This window comes from Podarcis bocagei (assembly GCF_964188305.1).
Source record: "Podarcis bocagei genome assembly, chromosome: 9".
Classification (NCBI taxonomy): domain Eukaryota; kingdom Metazoa; phylum Chordata; class Lepidosauria; order Squamata; family Lacertidae; genus Podarcis; species Podarcis bocagei.
The window spans coordinates 21,563,304-21,582,197 of NC_138134.1; positions in this window are offsets into that span (position 1 = coordinate 21,563,304).

An 18,894-nucleotide genomic window follows, 5' to 3' on the forward strand; every position below is an offset into this window, starting at 1 on the left:
CAAACCTTTTTCGGAAGCCGAACATGCTCCGTTTTGAGTGCCACACTTCCATTTTGAGTGTTACGCCAAGGTCTGTCTGTTTTTGCTATTTATTTTGTGTTTGTTTGTTTTTTGCGGATTTTTTTTGTTTTTGTGACTGTGTGGACCCCAGTTCAGCTACTGATTGATCGATTGTGTGACTGCAGTACATTGTTTATTGCTTTCGTTTTATGGATCAGTGGACTTGTTAGATAGTAAAATTCATGTTAAATTGCTGTTTTAGGGGTTGTTTTTAAAAGTATGGAACGGATTAATCCATCTTGCATTTCTTTCTATGGGAAAGTGCGCCTTGGTTTTGAAACGCTTGGGTTTTGGAACGGACTTCCAAAACAGATTAAGTTTGAGAACCGAGGTACCACTGTACTACTACTACACTTACTTGCCTCTCAAGGTGATGTACAAAATATAATAAAAATAGTTTAAAAACATAACAAAAAACCACACACACAAAAAGAAGTTATTCACTGAGGAAGAAAGCATTGCCTGCCATATTTCTTCTCCCTGTTATTATAGCTGCATGGAGAGGCTGCCTGGCAGGATTCGATCAAGGAAATGCCAGCGTCTTCCAGCACAGACTGACATAACATTTTCTAATTTATGTTCATATTCTAGCAGCTTGCTAAGTCGTAGAGATAAAACATGAATGCAAACATTTTTTCTGAGCATTGTTGTTTTGGGATAGTCTGAATAGCAGAGACATTAGGTAGTCTTAAGAAAGATTCTGCCTGAAGGAAGCAACACACAGCTCAACGTACGTGCTGTAAAATGGCATTTAACTAATTGTTAAGTGGAAAGATAACAACCAGCCTTATCCCTGTTTTGAACTGAACTGGAACCAATCCAAAATGTCTAGCAGCATTTCCTTAAATTTGCCTTCAGAGTTTTAATGTTGTTTCCAATATTTCCTTCCTCTGAATAGCTTAGCCGTCTCTTCCCTTTCCCAACATCTCCTGCCTCATTTGGAGGCAGCCGATGCATCGAACAGCACCCAGAACAGAACTTTCAACCAGTGCCAGGAAGAATCCAGCCTCCCGTGCGTCTTTTTAATTTTTTTTTGCTAGTTTCATACAAGCTTTGCTTCTGAGGTTGCCACTGGTTTTTTTTTACTGGCTCCTTCTGTCTGATTTGCAGACATTAGCAGGTGATTTATTTCCATCCTGTTTGTAAAAAAAAAAGGCACCTGCTAAGTTTCTGCAAAACAGGCTACTGTTGAAGGCACAGGAGCTGTTATGCTGAGTTATATCTTCAGGACTTCATTAGGATTGATAATAAGCATACAGAGTAACAGCCACCCCCGTTCTCTGAGTGCTGCTCTTCCTGTGGCCAAATCAATACCATTCACACAAAATAGGTAGTTTTGGTAAACCTTAGAGTTTGCAAAAGTACAAGAAAGCTTTTGAGGGGAAAACCCTAAGGGTAAGATACATGATGGGAAAGTCTTCTTCGTTATTTATGCTGGGTTCCTGTTCAAGGAGCAGGACTGTCAAAAGAGAGCATTGAATTCCAGTGAAAAACTCAGTACAGTGATACCTCGGGTTAAGAACTTAATTTGTTCTGGAGGTCCGTTCTTAAGCTGAAACTGTTCTTAACTGAGGTACCACTTTAGCCACCGCACAATTTCTGTTCTCATCCTGAAGCAAAGTTCTTAACCTGAGGTACTATTTCTGCTACATTATTGTGCTGGTCCCGTGGGTTACCCGAGAGGCAAGTTTCAAGTCCGGTCTGTGGTCAAAGGTGCAACGTGGAGGCAGTCCATAGTAGCTGAAGCTGGGTGCAGGGCAGGGAGCCAGGTGAAGTCAGGAACAGGCTTGCAAGCAAGGAGCCATGGCGGGTCAGGAGCTCTGGCAGAAAAGCAGAACAGGGTTCAGGCACACTTACCACTGAACCCAATGGGAAGCATGGGGCATCACCTGTAGCTCAGATGGTTAGAGCATGGTGCAGATAACGACAAGGGCACAGGTTTGATCCCTATATGGGACATCTTCAAATTCCTGCATTACAGGGAGTTGGAATCAATGATTCTCAGTGTCCCTTCCGATTCCATGCCCTCCAACATTTCTCTGACAAAAATAGGGACATTCTATTCTACTTCAGAAAGCTTCTCCCACATTTGATCTCGCCATACACAGATGTATGCTTAATATACACATCAGCATCGGTCACCTTGAGCCAACGGCAACTTCTCTGCCAAACCTACTGCACAAGATTGTTGTAAAGAAAAATGTGTGAGGGAAAGGATCACGTACAACACCTTCAACAGATAAATGAATGATATAAAATTTTAGCTGTAAGCTGACTTGAGTCCCTGTCAGGGGAAAAGATGGGGAAATAATAATAATAATAATAATAATAATAATAATAATAATAATAATAATAGAAGAAACTGCAAGAATGATAAGGAGCATACCAGAGAGTAAGTCCTTTTGAACTCAGTGGGACTTAGTTCTGAGTAAAAATGCTTTTGACTGCAGTGTGAGCTGCACAGTCTTTACCCATTTACCTGGGAGTAAGCTCTATTGAATGCAGTGGGACTTACTTCTGAGTTGACATGTAAAGGCATGCAGCGTGAGGCTCAATTTACAATAAAGGAATAAACATGCCCCCCGTTTCCTAAAAAATGGTTGGCTGCCGAAGCATTGCAATTAAAGAATTTAAAGTGGATTGCTTACGTTTTCCTTCAAAATTATAGGAAGGCTTTGCATGACAGCTTCACCATTTCCTTCATTTTCAGTATAAACAGGACTCCTTTTTTGCACCTATGCACACTGCTTATAATTGTTCTCCGAGACATGGAGAGTAGGAAAAAGGCAAATGGGGACATTCCGGGATCCAATCCGAAACGGGTGCCTTATGCAATTCCAAGACTGTCCCTGGAAAATCTGGGCACTTGGAGGGTGAAATATACTCAAGTCGAGTGTGAATTTCATGCTCTTTATTCAGCTCATAGTAGTGAGGAATGAAACTTCCCTCAAAATATCTGCTTTATATACATTATTTACACAAATGGGTCGCACGTGATTGGCTAATTCTGGGATTCTCCTGTAGGCCAATCAGGTTGCGGATTCACTTCCACCTGGAGCTGGATTGGGTGGATTGGGTGGCTCCTGCGGACCAATCATACTGCTGCATTGTTCTAGGACCAATCAGACTGCTGCATTCTGGACCCTATTGTTCTAGGACCAATCCGACTGCTGCTTTTTGGATCCTATTCAACTCAGTACATAACAGAGGGTATGCAATTCAATGATTCTATGTGTTTAGAAATGGGATTGAGATCGTTCAACCCAGGCTGGACCTCTGATCCATTTCATATTCTACCTAGATTCTCGGTCACATTCAGAAAGTGATTGTCAGAGTGAAACAAGACAGACGTCGTATTGCTGAAGAAGACCCCTTCCCTCCCAACGTCTACATTAGCATCAACATTCAACTAATGTCTGCGTTCCATCATGCAGCTCTTGAACTCCTAGTAACATGGATTATGCGATAGTAGATGCATCTTGCAGTTTCCTTCCTCCTCATTCCTTGCACATGTTATCTGTGTATGTCCTGTGTTGCCGGAAAACGGCTTTGGAATAAATGCTCTGTAAAGTGCTTACTCGTGTAAACACGACGGCTTCCTGGAAAGACGCCCAGGAATGTGGAGGAAAAGTGGAGATCTCGCCCAGCAGCCTTTCCTTGTTAGAAAAACCATCCAGGAAGACCGGGTGAATAAACAACCTAGGCTCTTTCTGGTCTCCTTTGTAGGATGAGGGGGACCGAATCAGGAATGAAGACTTGGGCTTATGCCAGAACGGTGTTGTTGTCATATTGAAAACTTGATGGAATGCAGTGTCGATGTGAGATAAGGAAATGGGAAGGGAAACTAAGATAAAAGTCAGAAAGCTTTGGAGCCAAAGGGAGGGGAGTTAAGCTAGCACAGGCAACAGGGGGAAATGCTAAAACCCAATATGTTGGGCCCCAGATCTCGTTGAACTACAACTCCCATGAGACCTACCCAACAGGACCACTGGTGAGGAATGATGGGAGTTGTAGTCCAACAACATATGTGGGCCCAAAGTCGAGAACGGCTGTTTTAATACCTGAAGGATGCAGCATTGACTCATGGCATCACCTGGAAAGCTCAGTTGGTTAGAGTGTGATGCTGATAATGCCATGGTTTCAGGTTCGATCCCCAGTGGCATATTCCTGTGTTGCAAGGGTTTGGATCATATGATACTTAGGGTCCCTTCCAACTCCATGATTTATTTTTACACTGTGACATAGCTGTCAACCGTCCCTTATTTGGCGGGGAACTCCCTTATCCCAGCGCCGTGTCCCACTGCTGTCCCTTATTGATGATGTCCCTTAAATTTCCCGGGTTTCGAAGGAAGCAGCTCCTCTCCCTCCCTCCCTGCCGGCCAGGGAGGAGGGAGGTTCCAGCTGTGTTGCTTGGCTGCATTGCTCACCCAATAAGGAGTCTAAGAACGACTGGGGGGTGGAGCTTGCATGCCTTGTGCCAATCAAATCAGCCGCGTTACCTGGGGACTCGCCTTTCTCAGCGCTTCCCAGCGGAGAGGTGATGGTGGTTTTCCTTGCTGCATCCCCTTTACTGGGTTGCTGCACTGTGGGAACCACCGCTTGAGGCTTCGTTTGACTGCTGGCTGGGCTTTCTGCCTTTGGCTCGGAGGGGCTCAGAAGTTGAACATACCTGTGCTCTGAAAATCCCTTACTTTGGCTGCTGATCCCTTATTTTCGAGGCTGCTGGTCCCTTATTTACAAATCTGTAAGTTGAGAGCTATGCACTGTGACCATCCTGACATTTGTATGTATTTGAAAATTTATATATAAATATGTGAAAGGAGAACAAAAGCATAGGAAGACAGCATATTTTGGAAAGGAGATGTATCTTACGATCGCTTGTGAAGAAATGTATGTAATTCTAAATAAGTAGCCAGAGAAGACCTGCAGAATTTAAATGGGTTTGGCAGCTCACCTAGATGCATATATTCTGAAAAACTAGCGTGGGGAGAATCGGAACTGGGCTCCTTGGTCGGCCTTGAATAAATCACTTGTTCTGTCAAATGTGAACATTAACAAATTAGCTCACATGCTTGTGATGAGATGGGATGAGGTAATTATTGGCAACCATTTTGCATAAGAAATAGGCTATGGAAATGGTAAACAGAATAAAAACCCAATTATCTTTTTGATACCCTTTTTGGCCTCCCACTCCACCTCTCTGCCGGAGCACGATTTCTGTTCTCATCCTGAAGCAAAGTTCTTAACCCGAGGTAATATTTCTGGGTTAACGGAGTCTGTAACCTGAAACGTATGTAACCTGAAGCGTATGTAACCCGAGGTACTACTGTATAGACAAACACACCCTCCAATGCACAGATCTCTGAAATGATGCATCCCTGTGGATGGTGTAGAACTCATTTTATTGTTATTATTTATCTTCTAACTGCTGGTTTGGAATCTGTACCATTCTTGTCTCCCCCCCCCCTTTTTTTTTAATATATATATATATATATTCTGTTGACCAGCTCTAGGGGGAATTATATTTTGCTTTTGCTGAATTACTGAATGAAATAAAAGCAATCACAACCATAATGATTTTAATACGAGAGCTGCCTACTTAGAGAAAACTGGATGGTTGTTAGCGTCAATAATTGTGGGTGGTCCAACTGTGTGCCACCAGGAAGTTTCGCTCTGATCTGTCTCATAGAATCATAGAATCATAGAATCATAGAGTTGGAAGAGACCACAAGGGCCATCGAGTCCAACCCCCTGCCAAGCAGGAAACACCATCAGAGCACTCCTGACATATGGTTGTCAAGCCTCTGCTTAAAGACCTCCAAAGTAGGAGACTCCACCACACTCCTTGGCAGCAAATTCCACTGTTGAACAGCTCTTACTGTCAGGAAGTTCTTCCTAATGTTTAGGTGGAATCTTCTTTCTTGTAGTTTGGATCCATTGCTCCGTGTCCGCTTCTCTGGAGCAGCAGAAAACAACCTTTCTCCCTCCTCTATGTGACATCCTTTTATATATTTGAACATGGCTATCATATCACCCCTTAACCTCCTCTTCTCCAGGCTAAACATGCCCAGCTCCCTTAGCCGTTCCTCATAAGGCATCGTTTCCAGGCCTTTGACCATTTTGGTTGCCCTCCTCTGGACACGTTCCAGTTTGTCAGTGTCCTTCTTGAATTGTGGTGCCCAGAACTGGACACAGTACTCCAGGTGTGGTCTGACCAGAGCAGAATACAGTGGCACTATTACTTCCCTTGATCTAGATGCTATACTCCTATTGATGCAGCCCAGGATTGCATTGGCTTTTTTAGCTGCCGCGTCACACTGTTGGCTCATGTCAAGTTTGTGGTCAACCAAGACTCCTAGATCCTTTTCACATGTACTGCTCTCAAGCCAGGTGTCACCCATCTTGTATTTGTGCCTCTCATTTTTTTTGCCCAAGTGCAATACTTTACATTTCTCCCTGTTAAAATTCATTTTGTTTGTTTTTGCCCAGTTCTCTAATCTGTCAAGGTCGTTTTGAAGTGTGATCCTGTCCTCTGGGGTGTTAGCCACCCCTCCCAGTTTGGTGTCATCTGCAAATTTGATCAGGATGCCCTTGAGTCCATCATCCAAGTCGTTGATAAAGATGTTGAATAAGACCGGGCCCAAGACAGAACCCTGTGGCACCCCACTAGTCACTCTTCTCCAGGATGAAGAGGAACCATTGATGAGCACCCTTTGGGTTCGGTCAGTCAGCCAGTTACAAATCCACTGAGTGGTAGCAGAGTCAAGACCGCATTTTACCAGCTTCTTTACAAGAATATCATGGGGCACCTTGTCAAATGCCTTGCTGAAATCAAGATAGGCTATATCCACTGAGTTCCCTTCATCTACCAGGCTTGTAATTCTGTCAAAAAATGAGATCAGGTTAGTCTGACATGACTTATTTTTCAGAAATCCATGCTGACTATTGGTGATCACAGCATTCCTTTCTAGGTGCTCACAGACTGTTTGCTTAATGATCTGCTCCAGAATCTTCCCTGCTATTGATGTCAGACTGACTGGGCGGTAATTATTTGGGTCCTCTCTTTTCCCCTTTTTGAAAATAGGGACAACATTTGCCCTCCTCCAGTCTGCCGGGACTTCGCCTGTTCTCCAGGATTTCTCGAAGATGACTGCCAGTGGTTCTGAGATCACATCTGCCAGTTCTTTTAATACTCTTGGATGCAGTTCATCTGGCCCTGGAGACTTGAATACATCTAAACTAGCCAAATATTCTTGTACTGTCTCCTTAGTTATTCTGGGCTGTGTTTCCTTTGCTGAATCATTTGCTCCAAATTCTTCAGGTCGGGCATTGTTTTCTTTATCGGAGAAGACTGAGGCAAAGAAGGCATTGAGGAGTTCAGCCCTTTCTGTGTCCCCTGTTTGCATTTCACCAATAGAAGTCAATAGACTTCTTTTTTAAAAAGTAAGAAAATTCTTGCTAGACTATTTTTATCAGCTCCGTATCTTTGCATGTGTTATTCTTTCTGTATTGCTGTTTTCGTGTTAAGTCAGCAAGTCATGCCTGGAAGGCTTCCCAATCTCAGAGGCTCCGTGGCTTCCCCATAATGCCCCAATGAAAGTGTGTAGTCAACAAAACACAAATTCGATAGCTAGGAGGGACCACACTACCCTCCCAAAAAATGAAGAGCTGTGTCGCTTTCAGATCAGATCAGAAGAATATTTATTTGCATCAGTCACTAGCCATAGCAATAAAATAAAATAAAATGTACTGAAGGTAGAGGTAAAAACTTAACTATACAAAATACATTCTGGAGGTTTACATCAATAACCAAATAATATTCTGATTGCCCCTGCTTAAAAAAAAATGCACCTGGTCATCTTGATCTGCTAGAACAGGGGTCAGCAAACTTTTTCAGCAGGAGACCAGTCCACTGTCCCTCAGACCTTGTGGAGGGCAGACTATATTTGTGGGGGAATGAACGAATTCCTATGCCCCAGAAATAACCCAGAGATGCATTTTAAATAAAAGAAAACATTCTACTCATGTAAAAACATGCTGATTCCCGGACCGTCCGCAGGCTGGATTTAGAAGGCGACTGGGCTAGATACGGCCCCCAGGCCTTAGTTTGCCTACCCATGTGCTAGAAGAAAAGATACAGTAGCAATGGTTGAGCAACCTGGCATGGACAGTAGTAGAGAGGTAATAACCTCACTATGTGTCCCTCCACAGTCATATTCATGCAACAGCTAAACTGGTGACTGGGAGTGGCCGCTGAGACCATATAACACTGATCCTGAAAGACCTACATTGGCTCCCACTACGTTTCTGAGCACAATTCAAAGTGTTGGTGCTGACCTTCAAAGCCCTAAATGGCCTTGGACCAGTATACCTGAAGGAGCATCTCCATCGTTCAGCCCAGACACTGAGGTCCAGCTCCTAGGGCCTTCTGGTGATTCCCTCACTGCGGGAAGTGAGGTTACAGGGAAGCAGGCAGAGGGCCTTCTCGGTAGTGGTGCCTGCCTTGTGGAACACCCTCCCATCAGATGTCAAGGAAAGAAACAACTATCTGATTTTTAGAAAGCAGCCCTGTTTAGGGAAGTTTTCAATGTTTAATGTATCATCATGTTTTTAATATTATGTTGGGAGCTGCCCAGAGTGGCTGGGGAGGCCCAGCCAGATGGGTGGGGTATGTGATAAATAATAATAATAATAATTATTATTATTATTATTATTATTATTATTATTATTATTATTATTATTATTTCTGAGGAACAAATACATGCCAGCTGAAAGATCAGTGAGAGCAACTATTTGTGCGCTATGGCATGCTCCAAGAGTCCTTGGGTGGATCTAGACATGGGGGGGGGGACACACTATAAATAAGTCAGAAATTAGATCATTATAACCAAAGAAAGAAATCCCTATGGAAAACAGCGTTTTAAAATGTCCTGCTCTCTGGCACCACCTGGTGTTGCATGTTTACAGCTCGCTCAAATCGCTGTTCCTTTACTAATGTAGCTGAGTCCCTTCTTTCCAATCGCCTTTCCTTCTCTTTGCGACACATAACTATCATGTGTAAGCATGTCCAAGTTCTATTTTTTAATATAATTTGAACTGCAACACATGTGCACAAACACACAAGCAGAACCCAAAGCACTGTAATACAGGACAAACTTGAGTCATTTAAGTCACTCTGCAGGCATTTCTGTCCCTTAAGCTAAAGTTGGAGAGCTACAACTCTGCAGTACAGATACTGTACTACAGTGTTTCCCAACCTTTTTTGGGCAAAGGCACACTTGTTTCATGAAAAAAATCTCGAGGCACACCACCATTACAGCCCCGTGACGTCAGCGCGCAGCGTCACGCCGGGAGGGACATGAATTGCTAGCAAATTACATAATCACCTCCTTGAGGGCTGGCTCATCTTCTCCGAAGGCAGAACCCCATTAATTAACAGCACAGACTCACACCATAGCCAAGACGAGGGGGGAAAACCTCAGTCATGTACAGTCATGCACATGTGGGGGCTAAATGAGGACGAAGACCGGGCAGAGAGCAGGGTTCAAATCACCCCACCTGGCCAGGACAATCCCTGGGTGCTCCCTTGGGCCACTCGCCTGACCCACCTCGCAGGGCTGTTGTTGCGAGGATAACACGGGGAGAACCACGCACGCCCCCGGGAGCTCCTTGGAGGAGAAAGCAGGCGATGAATGCAATGCACGAAATATATGAGAGGCGACCAGGTTTTGCAGGTGAGGGGCCCCCGCCAGCCTCTGCTTCCAACACCCGGCGCAACGACGCCGAAGTTTCCCCCCGGGCTCGGCTCGGGGAGCAGCGCTGCTCCCCCCCCGGCACCCCTTCACCCTCCTGGCTCTCTCTGCCGCCCACTGGGGACCCCCCTCACCTGCCAAGTCCGGAGCGCCGGTGGAAGTTGCATGCATGCATGCAGGGCGCCGCGTTGCCATTGCATTGCACTGCACTCCATGCAACGCCTGCACGCATGCATTGCCTTGCACGCCCGCCAAGGGGTCTCCCCGCGGTCTGATGCGTCCCCTCCGGCGCGGATGCAGCATTGCAAAAATAAAAAAACCCCGACGCAGCCCTACCTGGGGGGCAGCCTCCGCCACCGCCGCTCCGCCTCCACGGGGATCCCCGGGCTCCATCCTGCCGCCCGATCTCCACAGGGGCGCAGGCAGGCTGCGCGGGGTGTGCGCGGAAGAGCCCCTGCCCGCCCGGCCGCCGCCGCTGCGCTCATTCCATGGCCGGGAGAAGAGTGCTTCAAACAAAACGCCCGGCCCGCCAGGCCACGCTGGGAAACGTAGTTCGCGCACCCCGCGCGGGCGCGGAGCCCAAGGGCGAGGGGACTACGGATCCCGGCAGCCCCCGCGCCGGGGACGGAGGGGAGAGGCCGGGTGCAGGGATGGAGGGACGGGTGGGCGAGCGAGTGAGTGAGTGGCAGCCGCCAAGCCTTGGCCGAGAGCCAGGAAGGGCCTCCCCGGAGGAGGAGGAGGAGGAGGGAGGCGCAGAGCGGGAGGGAGGGAGGGAACCCCAGGGGTCATCTAGTGACGGCGCCCCCATCGAAAATTTGACTTTTAAAAAAAAAAATCTTTCGAATTTTTTAATTTTTCCCGCGGCACACCAGGCAACATCTCGCGGCACACTAGTGTGCCGCGGAACAGTGGTTGGGAAACACTGCTGTACTATATGGAGCTACAATAGTCTTGAGAGAGTGAAACAGTTAATTTCTCTTTCAGTTCTCTTTCCCTTAGGAATTGCTGCAGCCTAGAATAAAGCACCACTGTTATTGTAAATAACTATTTACCATGCTTATAACCTATTAGTAGCAGTGGGTATGTGACTATTTTTTTAGCCGTATGGTGTGGTATGTTGTCATTCTTCATTCCAAGGACTCCTGTATTGTGAAAAAAATGCTCTTCTGGGTCAGAAGAGAGAGAGAAATTCATTACAAATTACAGCCTAAAATCTAGGCCACTGTACAATGGATTTACCTTTAAAAAATGAGCTTTGTTCTCTAAGGACAATATTTCAAATTAGCTGCCATTTTAAACGAGCTGTGAAATGAGTTACTCGCTCTTCAATATAATTGGCAAAAGCGTTGCATCAGGAGACACTGATAATAACATTTGTAGGGGAACCTGGAAATAATTTCAAATAATTGTTAGGAACCATTTTCCTCTTTCCCAAAATGAAGACCCGTCCGAATTCAGAAAGCAAGCGGCACAACTGTGTCGCAAAACGCTTTAATTAGCTATGAAATTGCTTCCGCTTGCCTGTGGATTGCTAACAATAGCATCTGCTTCTTGGCTAAGACCATTATTTGCACTTCTAATTAGATCTGTTTAATTGAATGATGCTTGGTTGATCTAAATAGTTCCACATTATCTGCTAGTGCAGTAATCGATAATAATGGCTCGTTTTCAGAAATTAAACAAATAACTAGCCTTTGGCAATAGAAAGGGTTTTTGGCTTATCAGTAAAAAGCTTTGCTTTCAAGATGAGCATTTTTGTGAAATGTTGACCCTGGTACAACACCTAGCAAACTTAGGCAGTAACACAATTGCACGTTTCTTCTTTAACTAGGTTGGTGGTTCCCAGTGCTGGATTTACATATAAGCTAAACAAGCTATAGCTTAGGGCTGCACTCTCCCCAAAATTTTAAAGGGAAAAAAACTGAATGTATATGTTAACTTGCTTCCGGATTTCCTTGTCCGTTAAATGCAAGTTAAATAAGCATTCTGTATCACCCACAGAATCAAAAAATGGTCCATTGGTGGAAATTGTTCTGCTATGGGAAAGGATACTAAAACTTAGGTTGAAGATAGCACAAGTCTCATATTTTCTCATCTTAGTAAACCGCCATATTATTTGAGCAAACAAATACATTAAAAGAACGTCAGTTTGAGTCATTTTATTTATATTTATTTAGATCACTGTTATTAAAAAAATGTTTTGGAAAAGAGTTGCATGCTTATGTTTGGGGCATCAGTTAGATTGTTAACATTTCCAGCATGCTTATATCCATATAAACATACTTTTTGATCAATGCTAAGCTTTTCCTTCCAATTCACTTTAATTTCCTAAGGTAAATAGCATTTGATTAATGTATATTTTAGATTAAATTGGTGGGGAATGCTGCTTTCTCTGGAATGATCTAATCTGATGCGGCTCGCATGGATTTTTGCCTAGGGCAAAGTTTAATTTCCACTGATTTCTTACTTTTGGACAACATCCCAGCTATTGTCCCGTCCCATATCCTTCAACGGTATTGGACCTTTTTGAAATGTTTTTTTTAATCTGATTGTGCACCACCATCCTGCTCACCATTTCCACAAAGGTACCCAGCTTCTATTTCTTTCCTTGTACACCCCATTTTGCAAGCCAATCAAACACAAAGTTCCAGTCACCCTTTAAAAAAAAAACTTCAAACCTGTACATAACCCAAGAAGGTGTGAAGCCTTTGCAAGTACAGTGGTACCTCAGGTTACAAACACTTCAGGTTACAGACTCCGCTAACCCGGAAGTAGTACCTCGGGTTAAGAACTTTGCTTCAGGATGAGAACAGAAATCGCGCAGCAGCGGGAGGCCCTATTAGCTAAAGTGGTACCTCAGGTTAAGAACGGTTTCAGATTAAGAACGGACCTCCGGAACGAATTAAGTTCGTAACCAGAGGTACCACTGTGCTGTACAGAATGTGTGTGTTTTGCTTTTCAAACCCGGCTAAGTCAATGAGACACTCATCTTTTCCCACCTCTCAAAAGTGTTCCCATGATATCATTATTTTTAAGTTTTTATTTACACTTTTCAAATTTATACATTTCATTGATTTTACAATCATTTTAACATTTCAAACCTGGACTTCCTTCCCCCTTTTTTCTGCGGTTCCTTAAATTTATTTTTTCATATCTTCTGCATATCCAAATTAACTTAATTTGCTCATTTATTCGTATACTTTAAATATATATTCTTATGAAACTGCAGGTTATTACAACAATCCTGCCAATGTTCTTATCTGTTTACAATTTATTTGTAAATGTTCAATAAAGCATTTCCATTCTTTTATTAAAAATTTTGTTATCTTGATTTCTTATTCTTCCTGTAAGTTTCGCCATTTCTGCATATTCTGTAAGTTTTTGTATCCATGCTTCCTTTGCTGGGACTTCTGCTTCTTTCTTGCCTCTGTAGTAGCATACATGAATAAGTTTCTATACAGTTTAGGTAGTTCTGTCCCTATAATTCCCAAAAGAAAAGCTTCTGATTTTTTTACAAACGTTATTTTAAACATCATTTTCAATTCATTATATATCATTGCCCAGTAAGCTTTAACCTTACTACAAGACCACCACATACGATAAAAATAACCTTCTTTCTCTTTACATTTCCAACACTTATTCGATTTGGATTTAGACGTTTTTGACAATTTACTCGGTGTTAGATACCATTGATATATCATTTTCATATAATTTTCTCTTAGACCATAACATGCTGTAAATATTATATCCATATTCCACAATCATTCTCATGCTTCCATGTCTATATTACAGACAATACTTATTGACCAATGTATCATTGAGGATTCTACTTACTCATCCTTTATCTCCCATTCCAATAATATTTCATACATTTTAGATAGCACTTTTACATTACATTACAATAGGTCTCTTTCCATTGATGATATTTGTTCCCCAAACCCTCGTATCCCGTTGCTGAATCTCAAGAACGCTTTGTATTGACGGATATCTATTGGAAGGTCATGAATAACAAGGAAGGTCTTTGTCGGTTCATCTGTGAGTGTACACTTAAATTGACAAGCGCTTGCCTTGCAGGAATAATTTGGAAAATCTCCACTGGGAACGTAGAGGAGCTTTAACACAGATGCTTCTCAGAAAGCCTTCTCCTACGTCGGTGCCTACAGGCTAATGTGCTGGTACTTTCCAGTTCTTTTAGTGAAGTCCTGGCATTTGGGCCAAAAAGGTCACATTGTGACCTTCTCCTAGACAAAAGCAGCATAGACTTCTGGCCCTTTGTGGAAGAACATCCCCCCTGCATGGGTACATTTCTTCAACTCTGATTTCTATGTCGGGACACCGTCAGAGGTAAAAATAAACAAAGCAGCAAAGCCTAAATTTGACACACATATACTGTCCAATTACACAGTCTAGACAAAGGAAGAAATAACCCCTTTCAGGAGGAATTTTAACAAACAGAGAGGTTCCGTCCTGCTGTTGCTCTCAGAAGTCACAGATAAGTAGAGCAGACCTTCTCTACTTTCTAAAAGTGCGTGTGTGGGGGGAAACACTTCTCACTGTGAGATGTTAACAGTGCCACCTCACAGAATTCTTCCATTTTCCAGATGGTTCTGCCATGTGGCATACACAAGTGACAACAGAAGCTGCAACCTGAGTTTCTGCTGGAAATAATTCAAGATCTGAACAAGGACTTGCGGCTAAGGAGGTCCATGTTTTGAATGAGCGGTTGTTTAACATGTACATTTTATGTGTAGTCCTATCCTATGCATGCTTACGAAGTCCTACCAAATTCAGTAGGGCTCATTCCCAATACAGTGGTACCTCGGGTTAAGAACATAATTCGTTCTGGAGGTCCGTTCTTAACCTGAAGCACCACTTTAGCTAATGGGGCCTCCCGCTGCGATTTCTATTCTCATCCTGAAGTAAAGTTCTTAACCTGAGGTACTATTTCTCGGTTAGTGGAGTCTGTAACCTGAAGCGTCTGTAACCCAAGGTACCACTGTAGTGCATATAGTATTATTATTATTAATAATAATTTGATTTCTTACCCACTATTCACCATAAGGCCCCAGGGCTGGTGGATCAATATTAAAAACACTTCAAAATATATGAAATGATATGATACCAGCCTTAATAGTTCATCTTTTGCTTAATTTTTTGTTACGTATTTCTACACGCCCTGGTCCTTCGCTGTTAAGAGCTGCTAAAACAGGGGGGAAGCAGGAATGAAGAGTGTTGAATAGTGGGCAGACATGGCAGACGACACAGTGATTTCTCCAAAGCAGCTCTTTATTTTGTAAGCTGGAACAGAACTGAACAGCAAACAGCTCAGCCGGCCTGCTTTTATAAGCAGCCGGCTGTCAACATTGTAGCAACAACAACCCAGGGTTTCCCGCCTAAAATAACTGATGTGGACCTGAGTGAAAACTATCTACAGTATCCCCCTGCTGGCCCAGGGTGAGAACTTCAGTACATAACAAAGAGAGATGCCCAATTTAAAAGGTCGTAACAGTAAGTTCTTTCTCTGTGATGCAATCCCAGCTCATTCATTGCCACACTTTCCATAGCAATGAAGCATAGCCAGAGGCTGTTATCAGCCTCCAGCCTTCCTCCTTTTCTTGGAAGCAGGTAGACTGTTCACCTTAAAAAGAAAAAATGGAAAGGAACACACTGGTGTTCGTATGGCTATGCATTCATCCTTTGGCCTACAAAGAAAAAGAATCTTAAGCATTTAAAGTCATATAACTACACCAGGATTTGCTGGCAGAGTCATTTATATTGGCTGGGGACGCACCAGGGTGTTCATGCACATGTGAGTTGCACAGGTCTAATTTTTGTGTGCGTGCTTTTGTACATACTTCTTCACACACAAGCCTCAGTCCAGTATACCTGAAGGAGTGTCTCCACCCCCATTGTTCTGCCCAGACACTGAGGTCCAACGCTGAGGGACCTCTGGCGGTTCCCTCGCTGGGGGAAGCCAAGTTACAGGGAACCAGGCAGAGGGTCTTCTCGGTAGTGGCACCCGCCCTGTGGAACGCCCTCCCACCAGATGTCAAAGAGAAAAACAACTATCAGTCTTTTAGAAGACATCTGAAGGCAGCCCTGTTCAGGGAAGCTTTTAATGTTTAACAGACCATTGTATTTTAATATTTTGTTGGAAGCCACCTAGAGTGGCTGTGGAAACCCAGCCAGATGGGCGGGGTATAAATAATAAATTTATTGTTGTTGTTGTTGTTGTTGTTGTTATTTCAGCTGAACTCTGTCTCAATGTTTCCTGTCCACACTAGTAGGCAGTGCTTGATGGGATGTATTTGCACTGTGTGGATGGCCTCTCCCTTCAATTCGTACATGGAGAATCTTAATTTAAGGGTCATGGGTTCGAGCCCAATCTTGAACAGAAGATTCCTACATTGCAGGGGGTGGGACTCAAGGACCTTCGTGGTCCCTTCCAACTCTGCAATTCTATAATTCTATGATTCTCCACCCTCCCTGAGTTCTGGAAACCTGAGTTCCATTGTGGGGATGCACACAGGTATTTGTTGACCTGCACGCACAAAAAAATAAATAATTTAATTTTTAAGAGACACATTCTGATATACCAAACTTGCGCAAAACTATGGGTTAGCAAACATACACATATGCCTCATGCCTTTCCCCACCAGAAGAGAAGCATCTCCTTCATGTCTGCTGTAAAATTAGACAGTTCCTAAATTTCCCCAGCAGTACAATACTCTGTTTGGATTCAGGGAAAATGCGGTTTTATTCAAGACTGAAGCAGTTTCCAAAGGAAATTAAGTCTCGGTTGCCTGTAACAAAGGGTGCTATTCAACTAAGTTTTACTCACAGAAGACACACTGAAATTAATGATGAACGTGGTTAAGTTGGGACCATTAATTTCAATGGGCCTACTCTTGAGTAAAATTCAGTTGATTTCCTAGAGAGATGTCTGATCACTACAAGAGGGGACAGACCCACCGTAGTCCTTTATTGGCATTTCTAGAAACTGAATTTAAGTTTTTGCCACTCAGTGCAAAACAGAATGCTTTGCCCAGAGAGATGCCAGGAACAGACAACATATTATATTGGAGACTTCGGTCAATGATGGTTTTCAGCTTAAAACTGGAAGTTCAGGCTATGTGCTTGTATTTCCAGAGCATTTATCTCAAAAATAAAATACCATTCGCGTTTTTTTTCATGCTTGAGTATCTTAACAGTATCCCAAGTCTGCCATCTAGAGAACAAAGCATAGCACTAACAGTCACCGAGTTTGTTAGCATCCAAGTGCATTTGCAACAGTCCAACTTTATGCACACCTTCTGTAAGAGGAAGCAGGTACCCGTTGCCCTAGTCCAATGCCAGTGGAAGCAAGCAAATTATCTTGATTGATTTCAATAGGGGTTTTGAAGGTTTTACTGCTGTGTACATAAAAGTACTTGCAAGAACAGAGCTCAAATGCCTAAGACAGGGCTCAGCAAACTTTTTCAGCAGGGGGCCAGTCCACTGTACCTCAGACCATGTGGTGGGCCGGACTATATTTTGAGGGGGGAAATGAATGAATTCCTATGCCCCACAAATAACCCAGAGATCCATTTTAAATAAAAGCACACATTCTACTCATGTAAAAATACGCTGATTTCCAGACCATCTGGTGGCCGGATTTAGAAGGCAATTAGGCCGGATCCGGCCTAAGACATGGGTAGGCAAACTAAGGCCCAGGGGCCGGATCCAGCCCAATTGTCTTCTAAATCTGGCCTGCGGATGATCCGGGAATCAGTGTGTTTTTACATGAGTAGAATGTGTGGAGGAGGAGTTTGGATTTGATATCCTGCTTTATCATTACCCGAAGTAGTCTCAAAGCGGCTAACATTCTCCTTTTCCCTTCCTCCCCCACAACAAACACTCTGTGAGGTGAGTGGGGCTGAGAGACTTCAAAGAAGTGTGACTGGCCCAAGGTCACCCAGCAGCTGCATGTGGAGGAGCGGAGACGCGAACCCGGTTCCCCAGATTATGAGTCTACCGCTCTTAACCACTACACCACACTGGCTTTTGTTTAAAATGCATCTCTGGGTTATTTGTGGGGCATAGGAATTCATTCTTTTTTCCTTCTTCTTCAAAATATAGTCCGGCCCCCCACAAGGTCTGAGGCACAGTAGACCAGCCCCCTGCTGAAAACGTTTGCAGACCTCTGGTAAGCAATCCTCAGCATCGCTTGGTAGTAAATGTGACCTTCCTCAGAAAGGCATATAGAGAGGTCTATATATTGTTGAAATACCTATGGAAGGTTGTGTGACCCATCTCAGCTCATGTTTACAGAACACATGACCCACCTTTCCATTCCTCCTACTCCTCTCACTGGAAGACAGATTTTGCCACGGCAACACCTTTGCTCCGTAAGAGTATATGACCCCCCATTAGCTGAGACTGGGGAAAGTTAACACTGTTGGATAGCCACAAAATCCCCAGCTTTCAATTTGCTGCTTACGAGTGCAAATAAATTTGGATTTGCGTATCAGTTTATAGCAAAATTCACAGGGATGAGAAACTCCTGCTCCTTACAAGCGACAACTTTCCTATTGAGCCAATTCATTTTGTTCCGCATTTTTTCAAAATTCAGGAACTAGCCGGCTACAGCAGTTTCCTGGTATTCAAAGTGTTTTGTTATTGTGAAGTTTCTTACAAATTCAGATCTGGAACTGAAACCTACCATAGGTTCCAATTTTGTCCCAGGAAACAGGGAGCAAGAAACAGCTAGTTCTAAAAACTGTTAAAAGCATTCGTTTATATTGTGTGGGTTTTTTTGTTGGCAGCTGCTTGGTATTTAGTTGGCTGTCTTCGCTCTTCTTTGTACTGTCTGTTCTGCTAAGTACAGATGGCATTTCCTTTTTGTTTCTGTAGCTTTTCCTCCTCAATGACTACACACGCTGGTTCCTTCCATGCACCAGCCTGTTGCCTGGTAGCAAAGGAGCCTATGATACAATTCAGTGCAATAGGTCACCTTGACACCTGTTGGCAGTCTACCTAGCAACAGCTTTCCAGCAGCGTTGTCATTTAACAGAGACCGTACCAGTCTCCCTTTATGGCCTAG